The sequence below is a fragment of the Chamaea fasciata genome, unplaced genomic scaffold, assembly GCF_029207755.1.
Source record: "Chamaea fasciata isolate MVZ Bird 193981 ecotype frontalis unplaced genomic scaffold, bChaFas1.0.hap1 SCAF_40, whole genome shotgun sequence".
In the NCBI taxonomy this organism is placed as follows: domain Eukaryota; kingdom Metazoa; phylum Chordata; class Aves; order Passeriformes; family Sylviidae; genus Chamaea; species Chamaea fasciata.
Window position 1 is genome coordinate 593,328 of NW_027094125.1, and position 24,366 is coordinate 617,693.

Sequence of the window (24,366 nt, forward strand, 5' to 3'; positions counted from 1 at the left end):
CCAATGGTGGCGCCCCCCCTCTCTGGGCTCCCCACTTTGGGCTCCTGGGGGACACAGGGCTCTGCTCCTCCAGGCTGCCTCTGCCAGCAGCTGCCACTGGGACCCCCCAATGTCCCCCCCAAGGGCCATTTTCCACTCAGCTTTGGAGGTTTCATTCTCCAAACGTCTGCCCTCCAAAAAGAACCCAACCCAGGGACCACCCAGGATATGCGGCCCAAGCTTCCCCTCCCTGGTCACCTGTGGGATGGGGGGTGATGATCCCAGGGGTGGGGGGCTTTGAATTCAGGGAGTGCTCAATCTCCTCCTTCTCCTTTTCTTGATCCTCCTTTGTCCCTCCTCTTGCTCCCACTCCTCCTCTTCCATCACTGCTTCTCCTCCTCCCTAATCCACACTCCTCATGTACTTCCATCCCTTCTCATTCTCCTCCTTCATCCCCCCCTCTTCCATCCCTCCTCCTCCTCCTCCCCCAGGAGCAGGCACACCCTGGGTGCCCCGTTCCCGAAGCCCTGGCGGCCGCGGGAGGAGCAGGGATGGAGCCGGGACAGGTCGGGATGGGCAGCGCGGGGCTCTCGGCTGCTCCCACCCGCTGGGGCCAGGGGGAACCCGGCCCGGGGAAAAGGAGAGGGAAACTGGGAAAACTGGGTGCTGCACATCCACACTGGGCCTTGCTGGGGACCCTGGCTGGGCACTTCCAGCCCTTGGGGCTCCTCCTGGGAGGGGGGAACACAGAGAGGGCTGGGGGATCGCAGGAGTGGTATCACTGGGAGTGACTGGGTTATACGGGGATCGTGCTGGGAGGAGCTTAGCCCATGGTGGGGGAGACTGCAACACACCGAGGGAGACTGGGATCATACTGGCATCATACTGGGAATGAGTAGGAGCCTGCAGGGCCAATTAAGACGATGCGGTGGGCAAATGGGATATACTGGGGTTGACTGGGATCATGCTGAGTGTGACCAGGAGCAGCTGTGAGCAACTGGGATCATGCTAGGAGCAACTGGGAGGAACTGGGAGTGACTGGGTGTGTGCTGGGGCTGATTGGAAGCAACTGGGCTTATACTGGGAGGAACTGGGATCATGCTGGAGGTGTGTGGGGAACACCTGGGATTTGGGGGTACCCAGGTGGGTTTTGGGAACCCCTCCAGGTGTGGGGACCCCCCTGAGATGTGGGGTGTCCGCCCCCAGTTTTGGGGTCTCAACACTACAATTTTGAGTCTCAGTGTTGCGATTTTGGCGTTCCAGCCCCGTTTCTGGGTGTGCAAACCCCATTTTGGGTCTCAATGCTTCATTTTCATGTCCCCAACCCCCGTTTTTGGGTCCTAATGTTAGATTTTTGGGTCCCCAAACCCCGTTTTGGCTCTTGGTGCTCCATTTTTGTGTCCCCAAATCCTATTTCCCTATCCCCACCCCAATTTCCATGTCCCCACCCCCATTTCTGTGTCCCCAGCCCCATTTCTGTGTTCCCAAACGCCATTTCTGTGTCCCCAAACTCCATTTTCATGACCCCACCCTCATTCCTGTGTCCCCACCCCCATTCCCGTGTCCCCACCCCCATGTCCCCACCCCCGTGTCCCCGTTTCCGTGTCCCCATTTCCATGTCCCCATTCCTGTGTCCCCAGCCCCATTCCCATGTCCCTGCCCCTGTGTCCCCAGCCCCATGTCCCCAACCCCATTCCCATGTCTCCAGCCCATTTGGGGTACCTTGTAGTGGCTGCCGTAGGTGAGGTCGAACTCGGACTCCTCGGGCCGCAGGAACATTCTGGGTTTCTTGGTGTTGAGTTTGGCGTAGACGGCCTCGCGCGGCTGCAGGCGCACCACCAGCTCGTTGCGCTTGCACTGCTGGGCGAAGATGTCCCCGGGCACCTCCCGGAACTACAGCCACACCTCGGCCTTGCGCTCGTTCAGCGCCTTCCCGCAGCGCAGCACGAACGGCACGCCTGGGGACAGTGACATCGTTGGCATCATCATTGTCATCATGGTCAGTGTCTTCATTGACATCATCATCATCATCATCATCATCATCTATCCAACATCGTCAACATCAACATCCCAGCAGCACAGCACGAACGGCACACCTGGGGACAGTGACATCATTGGCCGCATCAATATCATCATGGGCATCATTGACATCACTGTCATCACCATCCCAGTGCCTTCCCACAGCGCACCATGAATGGGATGCCTGGGGACAGTGGCACTACGATTGTCATCATTGTCATTGTCATCATCAACATCATCATTGTTAGCATTGTCAATATCATCATTGACATCATCAACATCATCAACATCCATCAACATCGTCAACATCATCACCATCCATCAACTTCCCAGCAGCGCAGCACGAACGGCACACCTGGGGACAGTGACATCATTGCCATCATTAGATCGGCACCGTCAATATCATCGTTGGCATCACTGACATCACTGTCATCAACATCCATCACCATCCCAGCGCCTTCCCACAGCGCAGCATGAACAGGATGTCTGCGGACAGTGGCATTGTCATTGTCATCATTGTCATCGTCAATATCATCACTGGCATCATTGACACCACCGTCACCAACATCCATCACTATCCCAGCACCGTCCCGAACGGGACACCTGGGGACAATGGCACTGTCGTTGTCATAATTGTCATTGTCATCATCATTCTTGTCATTGTCAATGTCATCATTGACATCATCATCAACATCCATCAACATCATCACCATCCCATCACCTTCCCGGCAGTGCAGCACAAGCAGGATGTCTGGGGACAATGGCATCGTCATTGTCATCATTGTCATCGTCAATATTATCACTGGCATCACTGACATCACTGTCAACGACATCCATCAACATCCCAGCACCTTCCCACAGCGCAGCATGAACAGGATGTCAAATGACAGTGGCACTGTCATTTTCATCACTGTCATTGTCATCATCAACATCATCGTCTATCGGTGACTGATGGATCTTGTGCATTCCCACAATTGTCATCATTGTCATCATCAACATCATTATTGTCATCACTGTAAATGTCACTATCAACATCAGTGTTGTTTGTCATCATAGTCAATGTCATCACTGGCATCAACATCCATCAACATGGTCAACATCATCACCATCCATCAACATCCTGGCAGTGCAGCACGAACGGCACACCTGGGGACAGAGGCACTGTCATTGTCATCATTGTCATCATCAATATTATTGTTGTCATCATTAAGATCACTGTCATCACCATCCCAGTGCCTTCCCGCAGCACAGCCTGAACAGGATGTCTGGGGACAGTGGCACTGTCATTGTCATCATTGTCATTCTCATCATCAACATCATCATTCTTAATGTCATCACTGACATCATCATCAACATCCATCAACATTGTCAACATCATCACCATCTATCACCATCCCAGCAGCACAGCACAAATGGGATGTCTGGGGACAGTGGCACTGTCATTGTTATCAACAGCATTGTCACCATTAACATTATTGTTGTCATCATTGTCAATGTCATCACTAACATCATCATCATCAACATTCATCAACGTCCTCAATATCATCACCATCCATCACTATCCCAGCAGTGCAGCATGAACAGGACACCTGGGGACAGTGGCATTGTCATTGTCATCATTGTCAATCCTAATATTGACATCATTATCAACATCCATCAACATCCGAGCAATGCAGCATGAATGGGACACCTGGGGACAGTGGCATCATTGGCACTGTCATCGTCAATATCATTGTTGGCATCATTGACATCACTGTCATCACCATCCCAGCATCTTCCCGCAGCACAGCCTGAATGGGATGTCTGGGGGCAGTGGCACTGTCACTGTCATCATTGTCAATGTCATCATCAACATCATTGTTGTCATCATTGTCAATGTCATCACTGGCATCATCATCAACATCCATCAACATCATCACCATCCATCACTATCCCACCAGTGCAGCACGAACAGGACACCTGGGGACAGTGGCATTGTCATTGTCACCATCAGCATCATCATTGTCAATGTCACCATTGACATCAACATCAACATCCATCAACATCATCAACATCATCTCCCCATCCATCAACATCCCAGCACTCTCCTGCAGCACAGCATGAATGGGATGCCTGGGAACAGTGGCACTGTCATTGTCATCATTGTCATTGTCATCATCATTGCTCTAATGGTCAATGGCATCATTGACATCACCATCAACATCCATCACCATCGTCAACATCATCACCATTGTCTTGGTTTGGGAAGACAGGTATCTGCCAGGTAATGAAACATTAATTTTGAAGAATTAAAGATTTTAGTTAAACCAGATATTGCTGAAGTAAGACAGATAGACTTCCCTTTTGATAAGCAGAAGCTGGATTTAAGGAACTGATAAATCATGAGGCCTGTCAACTTATGTTTTTGTATTCTAACTAATCAATAGGCTTCAAGAAGGACAATGAATTCATAAATCAAATACTCCTGGGAAAACAGGATTCAGTTGTCACACAACACTAAAAGGTTAAAAAGTCAAAGCGAAGAAGACTCACTTACTTCATCATTTTGAGACCCTGCCCCATAAAAAGAACCACCGACCCATTTCAAAGAACAAACCACGCATGCTTAATAGCTTTTGGCTAATTACCATACGAAGCGGGGAATGGGATGTACTAAAGTCATGAATATACATTTGTGTTTTGGGTATTCAATACTTCTGTACATAAAAAGACCCTGTGATCTTCTGTAGGTGCGCGTGTGTTTGGGAGCTATCCCGCACGCTGCCCAGCGTCGTAATTAAACATACACTTTCTAACTTTAAACTGTTAGAGAGTCTTTTGTCCATCATAGTTGGATATCAGCATTGGGGCGATGTTCATATATTTTTAATAATTCACCGCCTCTCCCTGCCCCCAGAGCCCCCTTTTCCTTGACAGAGAGATCCCCTGGACCCCTATTCCTGCCCTTCCCAGCACCCAGCCCCGCCTATCCCAACAGTGAGGACCCCTATTCCAAACAATCCCTGGTTTCCCCACATTTGGATGGGAGTAGGGACACCGGGGACACTTGGAGCTCCCTTTCCTGGTCACAGGAACCCCCTTAATCCCACCCATCCCACCTCTATCCACCCCTTTTCTCAACCCTGGAAGCCCCAAAGCCCCTTCCCTGCTCTCCCAGCTCTCCCCGTTGCCCCTTTCCTTCAGCCGTGACCCCCCAGCCCCCAAATGTCCGTGTCCCCCCAGTTCTCCTCTCCCTGCGCTCCCTGCCTGTGGCGCTGTTGGAACCCGGCCCGATCTTCCCCCAGTTCCTGTCCATGGGCTCCCTGGATGGGATTCCCTTCCAATGCCGCCACCGCCAGCGGGGCCGGGCGGAGCCGCAGCCGCTGGGGATGGCGGCCGGAGCCCAGCCAGGATTTTGGGATGGCCAGAGCCGGCACAACGAGCGGCACCGGCACGGGGCCACCAGGGAGCTGCAGATGCCGCAGGAGCGGCACAGCCAGAGCGGGGCTCAGCGCAGGGAGCCGGGGCTGGGGGATCTGTGGGGCTGCCATGGCACCTGGGCTGAACTGGGGGACCCTCAGTGGGTCCCACATCCCCCTGTGCCCCCTCTCCCACCCCCTTTCCCATTGTTCCCCCCAAACTCACCCAGCCCATTGCCATGATGTCCCGGCCGGGAGGAGGAGGAGGAAGAGGAGGGACAGAGAAGGAGGAAGAGGAGGAGCAGAAGGAGGAGGAGAAGGCAGAGGGAAGCCCCATGTGCGTTCCCCACTCTCTGAATCTGCAGCTCCTTCGCTCAGACACCATCGGCCCCATCCCGCAAGTGCTCTGGTAGGGAGAGCTCACCCCAAATATCCCAGGGAGGTCCCCGGGTTTGGGGTTTTTGGGGGAGCTCGGTGTCGGCAGAGCCCCGGAGGGGGGCGGGGGAATGCGGGTCCCCCCGCGATGGGGGTTGGTCTTCCCGGGCCGGGCCCTCCGAGCTCTGCCGGGGCCACGTGGGGAGCGGCGGGACCGGCGAGGGGACACTGGATTTGGGGAGCCCGGCAGAGATCCGGGCTTTGGGGACCCCCTGAGCGGGGCCCCAGAGACAGGAGAGCCCCAGGAGCCCAAAGCGGGGACCCCGAGAGGGGGGGACCCCTGGGATTGCCGGGACCCCGTTGGGGGTGCTGGGGCTGGAGGGGCGGGATGGCCAGGAAAGGGGTTTGGGGCTCCCAGTGCCAGCAGTGGCTGCTCCCAGGATGAGCCCAGTTGTCCCCCCCGTGTGGTTTCAGTTTCCTGGGCACTCCCAGTATGAGCCCAGTCAGTCCCAATATGATCCTGGTCACTTCCCCTCACTCCCTGTAGGATCTCTCTTGCTCCCAGTATTACTTCACTAATCACTCCCTATCATTCCCCATTATGATACAGTTTTCCCCCAGCACGGTCCCAGTTGCTCTCAGTTCCTCCTACTATCGTCTGCTGTGTTCCCAGTTCTCCCAGTTGCCCCTAGTATAGTCCTAGTGCCTCCCAGTATAATGCCAGTCTCTCCCAGCAGGGCCCCAGTCCCTCACACACACCCCGAGTTACCCCCAGCAGATTCCCAGTGGCTTCCAGTGTGGTCCCAGTCACCACTTGCATGGTCTCAGACACTCCCAGTATATCCCAGTTGCCCTTGTAGTCATTGCCAGACACTGCCAGTTCCCTCAGCAAGGTTCAGTTGCTCCCAGTTTTATCCCAGTCACTGCCAGTACCCCCAGTTTTCACCAGTATGCATCCTGTCATTCCCAGTGTCTCCCAGTGTATCCCCTGTTGATCCTCACCATGGGTCTGGTAGCTCTCAGTAACCCACAGGCAGGGTCCAGTCACACCCAGTAAAATCCCAGTATGATGCCAGTTGCCTCACGTGTAATCCCAGTGTCTCCCTGTCAATGCCAGCATGAACCCAGTAGCCTCCAGTAGGATCCCCATGACTTCCAGTCTCCCAGTATATCACTGTCTCTCCTAGAATGTTCCCAGTCATTCCCAGTTTGTGTCATTGTGATTCCCGTCATTCACAGCCACTCCCAGTCAATCGCAGTGTGAGTCCAGTCAGTCTCAGTGTGATCCCAGTCTCACCCAGCATTGGCCCAGCTGCTCCCACTATGATGCCAGTTGCTGCCAGAATAGTTCCAGTTGTTCCCAGTTTTTCCCAGTATGTTCCCAGTTGTCCCTAGAATAGTCCCAGTCCCTCTCAGCATGGTCCCAGTCACTCCCAGTTACCCCTACCATGGTCCCAGCTGTTCCCAGTGTGGTTCCATTCCCCCCAGTATGATTTCAGACACTCCCAGTATATTGCGGTTATCCCAGTCAGGTTCTGGTTACCTCAGAATGACCCCAGTCTTTCCCAGTTACTCCCAGTTGCCTCCAGCATGATCCCAGTTTCTGGCAGTTGCCCGAAGTGTGGTCCCATTTGCTCCCAGTATTTTTCCAGTTGCCCCAGTTGTGGTCTCGTTCCCCTCAGCATGGTTCCAGTGCCTTCCAGTTGATGCCAGTTGCTCCCAAGGTGTCCACATTTTCCTCCCAGTAACTCCCAATAACCCCCAGTCAGGATCCAATCACACCTGCTGTAATCCCAGTGCCTCCCAAGATGATCCCAGTTGCACCCAGTCACCTCCAGTTTGGTTCCAGTCACCCCAGTAACTTCCAGATATTCCCAGTATGATTCCAGTCATGCCCAGAGTGACTCCATGTCACTCCCAGTGTGGGCCCAGTTGTACCTTGTCACTTCCAGTATACTTCCAGTCATGGAAGTACACTTCCAGCACCTTTCCAGTCATTCCCAGTCTGAGTCCAGTAGGATCCCAGTCACTCTCAGACACTCCCAGTACTATTTCAGTCACTCCCAGTATGATCCCAGCCAGTTCCAATAGGATCCCAGCAGGACCCCAGCATGGGCACAGCTGCTCCCATCATCATCCAGCCTGATTCCAGTTGCTCCCATTTACCCCCAGTGTGGTTTCAGTCTCTCCCAGTGTATCCCAGTTGCTCCCAGCATGTTCCCAGTTCCTTCCAGTTTTCCTCAATTGCTTCCAGCTTGATCCCAGATGCTCACAACCACTCTCAGTCACCCTCAGTGCAACCTCTGTGTCCCCAAATAAGATCCAGTATGATCCCAGTCTCCCCCAGCAGGACCCAGCCTCTCCCACTGTGATTCCAGTAGGATCCCAGTTACCCCCAGCATGGTTCCAGTTGCTCCCTCTTCTTCCCAGTGTGGTCCCAGTTGCACCCAGTTGCTCCTAGTATTGTCCAAGTAACTTCCCATATAATCACAGTCCTTCCAAGCGCGGTCCCAGTCATGTCCAGCTGCCCCCAGTGCAGACCCAGTCACTCCCACTTGCTCACAGTTCTCCCCAGCGTGGTCCCAGCTGTTCCCAGTGTGGTTTCAGTCCCCCCATTATGGTCACAGACACTGCCAGTATATCCCATTTGCCCTCGGTATGCTTGTTGTCATTCCCAGTCACTCCCAGTTGCCCGTGTAATGTTCCAGTTACGAAGTACAGCCCAGTTCCTTCCAGTGATGCCACTGCTGGGATCCCCCACCCCTCTCTGCATTCCCCCCTCCCAGCTATCCAAGCTCCCGAGAGGAGCCCCAAGGGCTGGAAGTGCCCAGCCAGGGTCCCCAGCAAGGCCCAGTGTGGATGTGCAGCGCCCAGTTTTCCCAGTTTCCCTCTCCTTTTCTTCGGGCCGGGTTCCCCCCGGCCCCAGCGGGTCGGAGCAGCCGAGAGCCCCGCGCTGCCCATCCCGACCTGTCCTGGTTCCATCCCTGCTCCTCCTGTGGCTGCCAGGGCTTTGGGAACGGGGCACCCAGGGTGTGCCTGCTCCTGGGGGAGGAGGAGGGCTGGGAGAGGAGAGATGGAGAAGGAGAGCGAGAAGGGATGGAAGCAGGAGAAGGAGGTGGGGTTAGAGAGGAGGAGGAGGAAGGGGTGGAAGAGGAGAAGCAGGAGGAAGAGGAAGAGGAGGGACAAAGGAGGATCAGGGAAAAGAGAAGAACCATGAGGTCGAGCACTCCCTGAATTTGCAGGCCCCCTCCCATGGGATGGTCACCCCCCATCCCACAGGTGACTGGGGAGGGGGAGCTGGGCCCAGATATCCTGTGGGGTCCCTGGGTTGGGTTTTTTTAGGGGGAATATCTGGAGAATGAAGAACTGCAAAGCTGAGTGAAAAATGCCCCTTGGGGGGACACTGGGAGTTGCCAGTGGCAGCTGCTGGCAGAGGCAGCCTGGAGGAGCAGAGCCCTGTGTCCCCCAGGAGCCCACAGTGGGGACCCCAGAGAGGGGGGAGCGCCGCCATTGGCGGGACCCTCAACAGCCTGGAGAGGGGCAGGGGGGACTCCTTGGACCCCCTGCACCCCAAAGCAGAGAATAAGGGGAGAAAAGACCCCAGGACCTACCTCCAAATTCCCCAGCATCCCTAAGTGGCAAGGCAGAAGAGGGGAACTTTTTCGATTCCTGGGACTCCCAGCAGCCTGGGGAGGGCAGGGACTGAGTAGACAGGGGACCCACAATACAAGCGTGACCCCCAGCAGCTGGGACAGGGGGGAACCCCCGAACACCAAAGGGAAGAGAGCAGAGACAGGGAACTCCTGGGAGGCATTTTCAGGGCTGAATCTTGGTGTTTGAGAGGTTTTTATGGACCCTCGATGCCCAATGACCTCTAGAGATTGACTTGGGCAGAGGGACCTTCAAACTCAATTTGCTTATCCCTTGTATTTCCCCTAACCAGGATTTCCCATTCCCAGAACTTGACTGGATGTAGGATAAGGCTGTGATGAAGAGGAATGATCCCCAGCACAGCCAGGCAGGTGAGGAGGAAGTCAGTGCCCCTTTTCCCCTCTCTCCTGCTCCATCTCCCAGCCCAGCCTGGCCCCCAGCTGCAGGACAACCCTGCTGCCAACGCCGTCCTGCCAGGGATACACTGAAGGGATCTCCTTTCCCTTCCCTCTGGCACGGAGGCAAATCCCATCCTCTCTTTGTCCTTCCTCCCCCAGACAAGGAGCTGAGGATGGAGACCAGGGAGGACAAATCCCCAGGGGAGAACCTCATGGAAGAGGGTGTTTTTAGCAGCCGTACGGCGCAGAAATCCAATGGGGAGGAAAAGCCCCAGAGATCCCGCAGGAGGAGGGGCTCCAAGCCCATCCCAGGGAGCTCTGGGGAGGAAAGACCAAACCTGTGCCAGAACAGTGGCCGAAGCTTCAGCTGGGGCTCTGAGCTGGTGGTCACTGAGCAGCTTCATGATGGGGAGAAACCCCACAAGTGCCAGGAGTGTGGGAAGAGCTTCAGCCAGAGGTTCAGCCAGATCTGCCACCAGAGGATCCACACTGGGGAGAGGCCCTATGAGTGTCCCCAGTGTGGGAAGAGGTTTCAGACCAACTCCCATCTGCTCCAGCACCAGCGGATTCACACAGAGGAGAGGCCCTTCCGCTGCCCTGACTGCAGGAAGGGCTTCAAGCGCAACTCCACCCTCGTCACCCACCGGTGCATCCACACTGGGGAGAGGCCCTACGAGTGTGGGGAATGTGGGATGAGCTTCAGCCGGAGATCCCACCTGATTCACCACCAGAGGATCCACACCAGGGAACGGCCCTATGAGTGTGAGCAATGTGGGAAGAGCTTCAGCACCAGCTCCAACTTGATCAGCCACCAGAACATCCACGCTGAGGAAAGGCCATACAAGTGTGGGGAATGTGGGAAGGGCTTCAACCAGAGGTCTCACCTGATCATCCACCAAATGATCCACACTGGGGAGAGGCCCTACGAGTGTTCTCAATGTGGGAAGAGGTTTCACACCAGCTCCAGTCTCCTCGTGCACCAGCAGATTCACAGAGAGGAGAGGCCCTTTCGCTGCCCCGACTGCAGGAAGGGCTTCAAGTACAAATCCACCCCTGTCACCCACCGGCGCATCCACACTGGGGAGAGGCCCTACGAGTGTCCCCAGTGTGGGAAGAGCTTCACCCAGAGCTCTAACTTGACCCAACACCAACGGAGGCACCATTAAGGGAAGCCCTGTGAGTGCCCCGACTGTGGGAAGAGCTTCGTGCACTGCTTTTACCCTATCCCCCATCAATGGACCCCCATTGGGCAGAGCCCTGGATCTCCACAGACACCTGGATGAACGCAGGGGCAAGAACAGCTACCAGGACTCTGATCAACATTGCAAATTAATTGGGAAGCGATGATTTTTTTTTTCATTTACTGCCAAAAAATATCTTTTCTGCTCTGTTTTTTCTTCTGATGGTATCAAGCTAAGTAGGATGATCAAGGATATGTTTTTCCCACCTGAATAATTTCCATGATTTTGCTATCAGAACACCCAGAACTAGATTAAAAATAAAGAAACTAAGCAAAGAGATCTAAAGCTGAATACTTTACTGGGATTTGAGCATGAATTTGAGGTTCAGGGGAATATTCAGGAGCATTTAGGTGTTCTGGGAGCATCCAAGCCAAGAGACATGGCCATGATCTTGTAGTTGTTGCAGCAGAACGTGTCCACCTGAGCCCATCTGTTCTCCAGGAATTCTGGTTGTCTGTTAGTTAATACAATTTGGTTTAATGGTTACTAGAATATTTCTGTTAGGACCTTAGAATTCTTTGGAAAGGACAGGGACCTTACAGGGGCCGGTTCTGGGATTGGCATGTAGTTTTGACCACTCAGAAAACGGAATGCGACTTTTAGTAATATCCTTATAAAGCTGAGACTGAGTTCGAGCCCTCTTCTCTTCCGCCCAGCTGGCTTCCAGGTAACATCGTGGGCAGTCAAGGAGGGCCTGGCTTTGGCCCCGCTGCCCCAGGGCGGCCGGGCCCGGCCAGGCCTCCGAGAGCCTCTGCCCGCAGAGGAGGCAGGGCCGGCTGAGCCCTTCTCCCCCGGCTGCTGGCGGCAGGGCTGCAGTCTGGCAGTGTTGCAGTCTGGCAGTGCTGCAGGCTGGCAGTGTTGCAGTCTGGCAGGGCTGCAGTCTGACATTGCTGCAGTCTGGCAGGGCTGCAGTCTGGCAGTGTTGCAGTCTGGCAGTGTTGCAGTCTGGCAGGGCTGCAGTCTGGCAGGGCTGCAGTCTGGCAGTGTTGCAGTCTGGCAGGGCTGCAGTCTGGCAGGGCTGGCCCCGTGTCTGGGGCCTCAGCAGGGATCATCGGGTCCGGTCGGTCGTGGCAGGGCCGTGCCCCGGCAGCCCTGGCCCGAGGGGAGGATGGGATCTCTCTCCCCAACCCACGCTGGGCCTTACAGAGCAGCTCTGAGCCGCTCACACCTTCAGATCCAGGGGGTGAAGAAAAGGCATCCACCAGCCTCCCCCCCACCGGCATGGCTTTGAAACCTTTGGGCTGCTGCAAGCTTTAACTCTTTCCTGACACAGATTGAGACTTTCTTAAACTCTACCCCTTCTCAGAGATGAGAGAAAAGGCCAAATTGGAGACATGTAAAAAAGACAATATAGAGATCTCCAAGTCAGTAAAGGAAGAGTGACTTTTAAGTGGTAGAGATGACAAGTTGCCTTTGTTCTAGGCTGAAAATCTTCTATGGATTATGGTAACAGGCTGTAATATGCTAGAATAATCTATTAAATCATGGACAATATAAACTAGGGAGATGATTTGTGGATTTGAGCAAAGGCATCTCTGATGAGCTGAGTGAATATTGAATTAGCAGCTGTGATTTTTGTGACCCCATAAGAGGTTGAACAGAGAGAGATGAGAAGAAGCCCTCAGCCAGTGAAGAACTGACATCTCTGTTCCCTGAGTTGAAAAGTGTCTTTTGCTTTTTTTTTTTTTTTTTGAAACAGCTCATTTTTAGAAGGTACCACCCCAGTCTGTGAATCTACAGCCATATGTAGTCATGGGAAAGGCTACATGATGTGGGAAGTTGCACAACTGCAGAATCTCCTGGGCAGGATGCTTTTGTGTGAGTTGGAAGGCACAAGCAGACTGTTTCTCTTGGGGAAAGTTACCAAACAACAGGAGTGACTTCTCTCTCTCAAAGACTGAAGGAAAGACTGTTTTATAAGTGGTGCTGACCTAGAGTTCTGAGTTTTGCCTCTTTACATGGTTGGTAGAAAATGAACAGTTTGTAGTGGGAGAAAGGATTGGGTTTAGAAATTAATTTGTGGGGTTTTTTCTTTCCTGATTTTCTTCTCTTAGTGTATGTTAATAAAATCTATTGGTTTTTACTTCTAAGTTGAGCCTGCTTTTGCCTTTTTCTCCCAAAATCCTATCTCCCAGTAAGCAAACAAATTTGGCAAATGTAAAACCAGCATATAAATGGTGCTGTGACTCAGATAAGCAAACCTAAACCATAACACCAGAGAAACTCTATAAACAAGTCAGAATGACAAACCATGTTCCCTCACTCTCCACTCATCACTTTCCCTCACAGAGCTTGCTCTCTTCTCCCTGGGGGCAGCAGAAATGCAGAGGGTTTCTAACATCCAAGAATACCAGGAGAGATATGTGTGAGCTTATAAAGAGAACTGCAGAATTCTGGAACACAAAAGGGTGTCTGTGTGTTCAAGGGGACGGTATAGAGGAAATGGCTTTGATTTTGGATACAGCTATCTCCTCTAAATCTTCACTGTCCTTTTCTCCATGGCAGTATCCAATGCCCAGAGACAGCAAATGTGCAACAGCAGCTCCATCAGCCACTTCCTCCTGCTGGCATTGGCAGACACGCGGCAGCTGCAGCTCCTGCACTTCTGCCTCTTCCTGGGCATCTGCCCATTCCTGGCCTGCCCTTCTGGGCCACGGCCTCGTCATCAGCGCCGTAGCCTGCGGCCACCACCTGCACAGCCCCCTGTTCTTCTTCCTGCTCAACCTGGCCCTCAGCGACCTGGGCTCCATCCTCACCACTGTCCCCAAAGCCATGCACAATTCCCTCTGGGACACCAGGACCATCTCCTATGCAGGATGTGCTGCCCAAGTATTTTTTTTAGTTTTCTGCGCTATAACAGAGTATTTCCTGCTGACCATCATGTGCTATGACCACTATGTGCCATCTGCAAACCCCTGCACTACAGGACCCTCCTGGGCAGCAGAGCTTGTGCCCACATGGCAGCAGCTGACTGGGCCAGTGCCTTTCTCTATTCACTGCTGCACACAGCCAATACATTTTCCCTGCCCCTGTGCCATGGCAATGCCCTGGGCCAGTTCTTCTGTGAAATCCCACACATCCTCAAGCTCTCCTGCTCCAAGTCTTACCTAAGGGACCTCTGTCTTACTGCTGTTAATGCTTGTTTATTATTTGGCTCTTTTGTGTTCATTGTTTTCTCCTATGTGCAGATCTTCAGGGCAGTGCTGAGGATCCCCTCTGAGCAGGGACAGCACAAAGCCTTTTCCACCTGCCTCCCTCACCTGGCTGTGGTCTCCCTGCTTGTGAGCACTGCAGTGTTTATTCATCTGAAGCCCTCCTCCATGGCCTCCCCATTCCTGGATCTGTCAGTGTCCGTTCTGTACTCGGTGGTACCTCCAGCCCTGAACTCCCTCATCTACAGCCTGAGGAACCAGGAGCTCAAGGCTGCAGTGTGGAGTCTGTTGACTGGATGGTTTTCGGGAACATTAAACTGCTGGCAATTTCTGCCAATCACTTGTAATAGACGTCTTCTTTGATGCTTCTTGTTGTTTTGGTTGTGGGGTTTTTTTCCAGTGTTTTATATTTTAATCTTGTTCTCAAAAAGTGTCACTCTCTGTGCCATTTCCCATTTTGTTTCTCTCCACCTCCTCTGTGGCCACAGACTGTGTCAATGAGGGGCTGCACTCTTGGTGGCTTTAAAGGAACTCAAGGATCTCCCAGCCAAGTTTCCTGCAGAGCTGCCCCTTTTGTTCCCTTCTCTGCAGCTGCAGCAGCAATGTCTGTGTGCAGAGCTGGGGGCAGATCAGTGCTGGCACAGCAGCTGTGCCCAGGAGCAGCAGCTCTTGGTGTTGGCAGTGCTGCTCCCGTGGTCCTGCCCCACTGCCCTCCTGGACCTGGTGTTGCTGTAGGGTCTGAGTGCTCTCGGCGCCGGGCACAGGGCTGGGGGTGGCAGTGCCGGGGCTGCAGCAGGGACAGGCCATGGGCTCCGCTGGGGCAGCTCTGACGCCTCAGGGCAGGGCTTGGGGGCTCCAGGCTCCTTGCCCAGGCTCTCTCCAGAACACGCCCAGGCCAATGCTCTGCACAGAAAAGCCCTGTGAGCAGCCCCAGAGTGGCCATGGGCAGGCTGGGGGCAAACAGCACAGCTGGGGCTCTGCAAGGTCCCTGGGGGAGACGGGAAGGAGCAGCAGAGCAGGGGCTGATCCATCCCCACTGTGCTGGACACCCCAAGGCAGCGTCCCAGAGCGTCCTCATGCACCTGCCAACAACATCCCCCCTCTGCAGCCCTGGCCTCTCCCCCAGCTCACACAGGGGCCGCATCCTTGCAGGCACAGACACGGCAGCACTGGCTCAGGAGCCCCTGTTTGCAGTGCCCAGAGCAGGCCTGAGCACCCCCATGGTGTTGGTGTGGGGAGATGAACCTGAGGGAGCACAAATGCCATCAGCCCCTGGGGCCAGGAAGGGCTGGGGGACAGGACGGAAACCACTCAGCTTTGTCGTGCCCTCGGAAGTCAGCCAGAAAGTTTGTTCCCATCAACTGTGAGTTTCCTGTGACATTGCAGATGTTGTTGCTCAGAGCCAGGACTGCCTGGCAGCCACCCCCAAACTACCCTGAGCATTTCCATTGCTTCACCTTGGCTTTCTTTACTCTTCCCTTGTCCAGATTTCTTCCTGTTGCCCATCCCTGTTTTCTCCCCTGCAAACAGCCAATCCCTGCTTGTCCTTTCCCCTCTGCCCCCACTCCCCATTTCAGTTTCTAAATTGGCACCATGGGAACGTCCCTTGGGGAGCAGGATCACCCTCCAAGTGCTTCAGGAATTGTCTACAGGCTCCTGCAGGGCCTGGCGCTGCTCCCTTGCCAGAGGCACCACAGGCCAGGGGGGCACATCTGGGCTGCCGTGTCTGGCTCTGGGGCTCCCTGTTCTGGGCCATGAGGAGAAGCTGCAGACACTGCAAGACTGACAGGATGGGCTTTGGGGCTATGAGGAGAAGCTGAGGGACCTGGGCTGCTGCACCTTCTGAAGAGGAGGCCCAGACGTCATCCTGCAACTGCTGCAAGGGTGGTTTCAGAGAATCACAGAATCAGCAAGGTTGGAAAAGACCTTGGGCATCGTCAAGTCCAACCCATGCCCTGACACCACCTTGTCTCCCCTCAGCCTCCTCTTCTCCAGGAGAAACAACCCCAGCTCCCTCAGCCCCTCCTCACAGGACTTGTGTTCCAGACCCCTCACCAGCCTTGTTTCCCTTCTCTGGACATGCTTCGGCCCCTCCATGTGCTTCCTAACTTGGGGGGCCCAGAACTGGACACAGCACTTGAGGTGCTGCCCAGCCAGTGCTGAGCACAGGGGAAGAATCACTGCCCTGCTCCTGCTGGCCACACTGCTCCTGATCCATAGGAGTGCCAAGGGTTGGATGAGGGAAATTGTGGGGAGGGCCTGGGGACAAAGTCTGATGGATTGTCAGCCATGAAGGGTCTTGATTTTCATATCTATTCAGACTGCATCAGAAGGTGCTGGGGGTCAATATCAATTGCATATTGCTGATATCAATCTATAAACAGGAAAAGGAAAACTTCACAGGACAAAACAGTTCTCTCTGCATTGTTTTCAATATATTATATTCACTTTGAATACACTTCTGAAATCTAATTAACCATAGAATAACTGAAAAATTAAATTATTCTCAGAGACATGATTTGTTCAACTTTTTTGAACAAATGTTTTTGAGCTTTCTTCACTGATTTCCTGTACGGAAGAGCTCAAGAAAGAAGAGTCCTTTGCAGTAGTAAAATTCATCAGCAACCTGCAAGGGGCTGAGAGGATCCATCCTCATCAGAGCAGGAATGAACAGCAGTGGGCACAGTTTTTTGTCTGCTCCAGCTTTGGGATGGGCCCTGGGCCTGGAGCAGGAGCAGCTCCGCAGGGCCCCAAGGCCGGGGCTGTTGTGCTGGCCTGGGCAGATGGGATGGCAGCAGGGGCTGCAGAGCTCTCAGGACCTCAGGGACAGGGGAGCAGGGCACACAGGGAGCCTCCTCTTCCCTTGGCCCAGCACCTTCCCCATGGCTGGGGCTGAGCCCTCTCTGAGCTGCAGCTGCTGCTGTGCCCTTGCGAGGGGCTGAGGCCGTGGGGCCCCTGCCCAGAGCCGCCTGCCCTGAGCAGAGCTGTGGGGCCAGAGCCGGCTGGGCCGTGCTGGGGAGAGGCCCTTGGTGCTGCGCAGAGCTCAGGGCAGCTGGCACAGCTTGCAGGGAGCTGGGCTGGGCTCAGACAGCCTGGCACAGAAACCATCAGTGTCCATCTCAGCCTGTGGGAGCGTGCAGGGGCAGGACTCAGCCCAGGCCTTGTGGGGCAGGGCTGGCGCCTGTGGAAGGCGTTGAAAACAGGCAAGTGCCCCACAGAGGAGGCTGCTCTGTGCCCTTGGTGTCATGGACAGAGCAAGGAGGGGGCCCAGGACATTTGTCACCCATGCCAGCCTCTGTCCCCCGGCGCTGGCAGCCCTGGCTGCTCAGCCCAGGTTTGCGGGGCAGTTTGGCTGTGGCCCAGCTCCATCCTCCTGTGGGGCTCAGGGCCTGTTGCCGGCCATGGCCAGCCCTGCCCGGCCTCTCTGCTGGCCCAGAGCCCGGCACAGCCTGTGAAAGGAGGTGATCAATAGTTCACTCATGTAAGCATGAGTTAACTATTAGGAGTCACCAAATATTAATCACATGCCTAAGAAGCAGGATGCACCTTTGCCTTGCCTAGACAAGAGAAACAAAACCTATTGTCAGCAGGATTCCTGAATTTTCAGGGGGAGCTCAGCTGTCCTCTGGCTCACGGCAGGGGCAGACAAGAACCACCTGCACCAAAGTCAGGTGTTTGCTGCTTGATTGAGTCGTCCTTGTGAGAGGTGTGGGCTTTCAGTCCCCGAGGGTGCATTGGAAGACCCGAGAAGACTGGGGTCTCCCAGATTTAGTCCTGGGTAAAAGCAACGATACCCTTAAGGAATAATAGGGTTGGAGCCCCCACGGGTTGGGGTGGAGTCCCCACTGCTGGGTTTAGAATCCCCCAGGGCTGGGGTGGGTGTTAGCCTGGAAAGAGCAGGTATAAATAACTTGACAAATTATGAAGGAGCAGACAGTGCTTGAGTAGGAGGACAGTGGCTGAGGATAAGAAGAGAATTACCAGGATCATCTCTTGTTGTGTGGAAAAAAGGATGTTGTTTCCCGGAGCTGGGAAATTCAGGAAGAAAATGGGGAGGAAAGGTGGAGAAAGTTTAAAGTTAGGCTTGCGTGGAAGAGAAAAGAGAAAGGAGGGAGAGAAGTAGCCAGGAGTGACAATGGGATCATGGACAGATAGAAGTCCAGAGGATAATGGAGATGGATTGTTAATTTTTTATCCTTAAACCCTAAATTATATTCCTAAGGAGGGAAAATTGTCAAAAAGATCTGTGATTATTCAAGCGGTGAGTGGATAGGATGAGTGAGTACACTTTAGTAGAGGTGAAGGATAGGTTTGAAATGCACAAATTCCACTTTGTTCCCAATTTTGAGCGTAATTTTGTTCCTAATTTTGAGCGTAATTTACTGGGGAGGGATTTGATGGCTAAAGTGGGAATGCAAATTAATAACGGTGAGAAATGACACAGAAAATATGAAGACAATTTACCTCACCCTCAGGAATTTGGTTGTTGCATTTAGGATTAAAATTAGATTTTGAATTAAAATTTGAATTACATTTGGTTTTTTGGGGAGAGTAGGAAAAGGTAGCTGAAAAGGCTTTTTTTCTGTGAAGCTGCCTAATTTCCTTGCTAGAAAAGGGGACTTGGAGTGTCTGAAAAGAAGGCGCAGTTGGTAGAGAAAAAGGTGAAATAGTTGGGAAAATGTCTGGGACAGGTTTTGACTGGAGAGTTACATGTGTGCATCAATCAAGAAAGAATACAAGGAATTTGACATGCACCATTACCCCAGACCAAAAAAAGAAAGATTGACAGCCGTTTTTGGAGTTGGTAGAGTATTGCAGAGCACGGACTGAGGATTTTTCTGTTTTACACCATTAGATGACTTTTTAACCCAAGACAGTCTTAATCTGTCAAGATGATTTTTTTGCCTTTTCATTTACATACCTTTCATGTATCCTTAGTACTCCTAGCATGCATACTTGTAATTCCTTAAATCTGCAAATTTAGCACAGCCCTGGTGTTCTGTTAGGCCAGGAGACCTGTTAGAAATAACTGTGTAGTTCTTAGCTTTTGCTGTTCTGTGTTGGCTTTTGCAAATTATTTTGATGTAGTACAGTTTGTCATCTCTTTTTAACTGATTTTGATATAGTATAATTTGTCATCCATTTTTGGTACTACTCTAATCCCTGTGGACATTGCATATTTCAGTGTGATAAATGTATTATAGTTTAGGGTTTTGCTAAATATTGAAATAGAGTACATTGTAAAACAATAAATATATATTATAAAAATGATAAACATAACCATAAATATAACCATAACTATAACTATAAATGATATTGTTTAATAGAAAATAATAACATTAAAATATTAAAATATGCTGTGTGTTATTAACTTTTGCACAAGTGACTGTGGTTGTGAAATAATGACTGATGACTTTATTTCTTTAACTGACTGACAATAGAGAAATAGCTGATGTTGATTGAAAGAAAAACCTTGCCTAAAATGTCTGGATGATTAGATAACATTGAAAAAAAAACTCTGACAAATAACACCAAAAGAGACAAGAGGAATCCACCACCGACCCTTTGGCCATCAATAACTGTCAAACCAGACCAGGCAGCCTCGAGAGGAAATAAAATACAAAAGTCTCAAAATCACATCTGCGCTGTGACACGTGCTTTAGGAAGATGAGGTCAGGGGTCAAACTAAGCTAAAGAATTCCACGAAAATGTGCACTCAAAGACATGTTTAAATGTGTATAATCTTCATGAATATGCATTTGATCAATTGTCTCGTGTTGCAATGCAAGATGTAACCAAAAGTTTGTATTCTCTTACCATCTGTTTAAACCAGGTGGGGCAGTGTTCTTTATCTCTTCCATGACCCATGCCTCACAACTCCAAGGGGAGGTATGTTCTGCTAATGGGCCAGTTGATAAAACCAGGTGGGGCAGTGCTCTTTATCTCTTCTATGACCCATCCTCCCTCCAGGCAGATATCTTCTGTTAATGGGCCAATGAGTCTCATTGCATGACTGATAATATTACATCATCCCATTGTGAGATGCTCCACCCTGAGGGAGGAGCCAAACATTCCTACCTGGATATAATCTGGCATTGAAAACACCAGAAGGAGCCTGTCCCCACTGGATTCCCAGAGGAAGACCAGACCCATCTACACCACTACTGGACCTTCAGAGGAAAACTACACCCTTCTACAGGAGTGTTGCTTCAGGAAAACCACATCTGTCACTCCAGGAGGACTGCAGGTACAACTTGATTGGAGCACTACCAAGACACGGACTCCCCGGATGTCAGGTTGTATTCTGACTCTGCCAGAGTTTGGTTTGGGGTTTTTTTAATACTTCAACTTTAGTTATTTATTAATTTTACAGTTTAGTCTGCGAGAAAGAGAAAGATGCCCTGGGAGAGCCAGACAGGTCAGGAAGAAGTCAGTGCCCCTTTCCCCCTCTCTCCTGCTCCATCTCCCAGCCCAGCATGGCCCCCGGCTGCAGGACAATGCCGTCCTGTCAGGGATGAGCTGAGGGGTTCTGCTTCCCCTTCCCTCTGGCACAGAGGCAAATCCCATCCTCTCCTTGTCCTTCCTTCCCCAGCCAAGGAGCTGAACATGGAGACTGGGAAGGACAAATCCACGCAGCAGAACCTCATGGAAGAGACTATTTTGAGCAGCTCCGCAGTGCAGGAATCCAATGGGGAGGAAAAGCCCCAGAGATGCCACAGGAGGAGGGGCTCCAAACTCATCCCAGGGTGCTCTGAGGAGGAAAGACCAAACCTGTGCCAGGAAGGTGGACACAGCTTCAGCCGGGGCTCTGAGTTTGTGGTCCATGAGCAGCATGGATGGGGAGAAGCCTCACAAGTGCTTGGAGTGTGGGAAGAGCTTCAGCCAGAGGTCCAACCTGATCAAGCACCAGAGGATCCACACCGGGGAGAGGCCCTAGGAGTGTCCCCAGTGTGGGAAGAGGTTTCAGACCAACTCCAATCTCCTCAGGCACCAGAGGATTCACACAGAGGAGAGGCCCTTCCGCTGCCCTGACTGCAGGAAGGATTTCAAGCAAAACTCCCAGCTCGTCACCCACCGGCTCATCGACACTGGGGAGAGGCCCTACGAGTGTCCCCAGTGTGGGAAGAGCTTCACCCAGAGCTCTGCCTTGACCCAACACCAACGGAGGCACCATTAAGGGAAGCCCTGTGAGTGCCCCGACTGTGGCAAGAGCTTTGTGTGTGTCTCCAACCTCATTCCCCATCAGAGTACCCACACCGGGAAGGACCCTGGGGACCCACATTCACTGTGATCCCCGCTGGGAGGACACCTGTCCCTTTCCCTGCCCCTGGCAATGATGTGAGGTGGGATGGAAGACCGTCAGAGTCTGGTCATGGCCCTGTCATTGTATTCAGTCCAAACTCAGGTCATTGCCAAGGCCAGGAAAGGGACTCTCTCTCTCTCTCCCAAGGAGAAGGGTGTCCTTTCCAGGCAGGTAGAAATGCATGGCCAGGAAGAGCCAGTCAGTTGTAGTAGGAGTTGTTGTAGTTTACCATGTACACCGTTTGTATTATGCCTTCTGTTATTAATATTGTTTCTGTTCCTATTTGTTGCTTATCTTGTTGCTGTTCTCAATAAATTTTTCTTATCCCAGCCTGGGATCTTTGCCTTTTGTACTTTCAGTGGGAGGCTGGAGGTCAGCGAGGGCCGGCACCGTTTTAGCAGGAGCAGGAAATTGGGGAATCCCATTCCTAAAGCCCGGCCCGTGGAAACCGAGCATCACAGCTGGGGCCAGCCCTGGCTACCCTGGCAACAGCCTTGGGAGTGGGTCCCTGGCTGGGGGCTGTGGAACCTCTTCCCTCTGGGGCCCAGGGACAGGACTGCAGGGAACGGCTGGAGCTGAGCCGGGGCAGGTTTCGGTTGAATCTGAGGGAAAGGTTTTTCCCCCAGAGGCTGCTGGGGCACTGAACAGGCTCCCAGGGAAGGGTCACAGCTCCAGGGCTCTCTCAGCTCCAGCAGCGTTTGGACACCGCTGCCAGGGCCAGGCCGGGATTGTTGGGGTGTCCTGTGCAGGGCCAGCAGTTGCACTCCAGGATCCTGATGGCTCCCTCCCAACTCAGCCAGTTCTGTGCTTCTGGGATCCCATGGCCCTGGAAATGGGACTGCAAATGGTTGCCATGGCAAGGGACTCTGGCTCCAGGCCTGAGCTGGGATGGTCAAGAGCCCTGGGGTCAGAGGCAGTCCCAGCAATGCCCTAGGGACATCCCAGGGCACCTTGGGCTGCAAAGGCACCCATCTGTCACAGGCACTCACGGGGGCTCCACGGTGACATCCCAGGAGTGCCCAGGCTGCCAAAGAGCCGGGATGTCCCAGACACTCACAGGGCTTCCTGTCGTGGGCAGAGTGGGAAAAGCTTCAGGCAAAAGCTTCACTTCTTCATGGGAGAAACTCCTGCTGAGTCATGAGCGGGAGAAATGACACCCAGCAGCCACCATGGACCCTCGAATTCCTCCAGGACACCTAGACGTTAAAAATTCCATCTCAGAAAGGAGACTGGGATCAGCCAGATCCAGTCCTAGCCCCACACTTTGTCAAAGGTTTATGTGTAAAAGACCGGACTGGTGGAATTGAACCAAAATGCAAGTTGTCCCACAGGATTAATGATGGAACACCAGATACATTTCTATAAATACAGCTATGATTGATTCTGATCAGGATTAGACAGAAAGATTCATTTACACCACAGAGTAAATTTAAAAAAGTTATTTACTCCACAGTATAGGAGCTATAACAATTATTAGAATATAGCGCTCTAGGAAGCAATTTTGAAGTAAACAGGGCCTTGCTGGAGTTGTTGGAGCCCATTCCAGGCAGAGCCTCCCACTCCAGCAGGAACTGCCTTTCCTGTGCCAGGACCAGGACAGATCCTGCTGCAGGAAAAGCCCCAGGCCAGCTCCAACACAGGGAAGGGCTCAGGAACAAGTGCGGAGTGCCGTGCTGGGAGCTGTGCCAGGGAGAGCCTGAGGCACCAAAGGCACCTTGGCAGCAGCAGCTGCTTCCAGGCCATGGCCAGAAGCCTCCCTTGGCAGCCCGGCCTGGTGGCCACCACTGCAGAGCTGCTGCTTCAGGGCTCATTTCTGCCTGGGCTCTGCCCCAGCCCACACAGTGTCACCTCAGCCCTGACTCTGGCACAGCCGCTGTGCCTGAGCCCTGCAAAGCCCAAAGGTCACCTCTGCCCCCCTGGCTCTGGCAGCCCCTGGGGCAGGGGGGAAAGGCCAGAGAAGGGGCTGGCTTTGGCTGCTGGATGTGGGCTCCAGCAGAGACAAGGAGGAGTCAAGGGAGTGGATGGAGTCCAGTGAACAGCCCCTCCTCCCCATGCAATCCTGGAATGGTTATAAATCCTGGAATGTGTCATAAATGATCAGCCAACTTCATAAAACAAAAGAATATATTAAAAATTGACCAAAAAAAAACCCCAACAAACCCCTCGATAAAGCCACTAGCTAAATACAGTTCCAATCCTGCGATCGGCACCGGGTGAACCACAGATCCGGCCCCTATGGCAGCGAATTTCCCCTGGTTCACAATTTCGGTCAGTGCAGGATCTACTTTTATACACCTTTTCTGGTTTGCACAATCTATTACTTCATCCGTCTTTGTTCCTCTGGTTCTTGATGCATATTCACTGGGTTCCTTTTCTGGTCACTGGTCTGGTGAATAGTTTTTTCCAGGGAGGAACAGGCCTTTGTCTGGGCGTCTGGGAGTCTGGTATTCAGATGTACATCCTTGATGAGGTAGAAGAGATTGATATCAGGTGTTGATCACCGGGCCAAGGATCGCTGATGGCTGTGCTTATCTCAGACAGCCCCATCTCCCATGGATGCCACCCTCCTTTGTCTCGAGAGTGGGCGACTCTCGGATTGCTGGCAAAGGCAGTCCTTCCAGGAATGTTTCATTCCTTAAACCTAAAAATATGGTTTTGTACAGCATATCATGATAAACACGAATTAATTCCAGGACATTTATCACAGATGGGAAGAGCTCTGCAGTGCTCATCTCATCCAAATCCCTGCCATTAGCAGGGACATCTTTCACCAGATCAGGTTGTTCAGAGCCCTGTCCCAGCTAGACTGGAATGTTTCTAGGGATAGGGCATTGACCACCTCCCTGGGAA

General features: G+C 52.7%; 1 pseudogene; it reads left to right on the forward strand.

The window, feature by feature from the left end:
• LOC136303662 (uncharacterized) overlaps positions 1-24,366 on the forward strand; it is a 301,387-nt pseudogene that overhangs the window by 31,798 nt on the left and 245,223 nt on the right.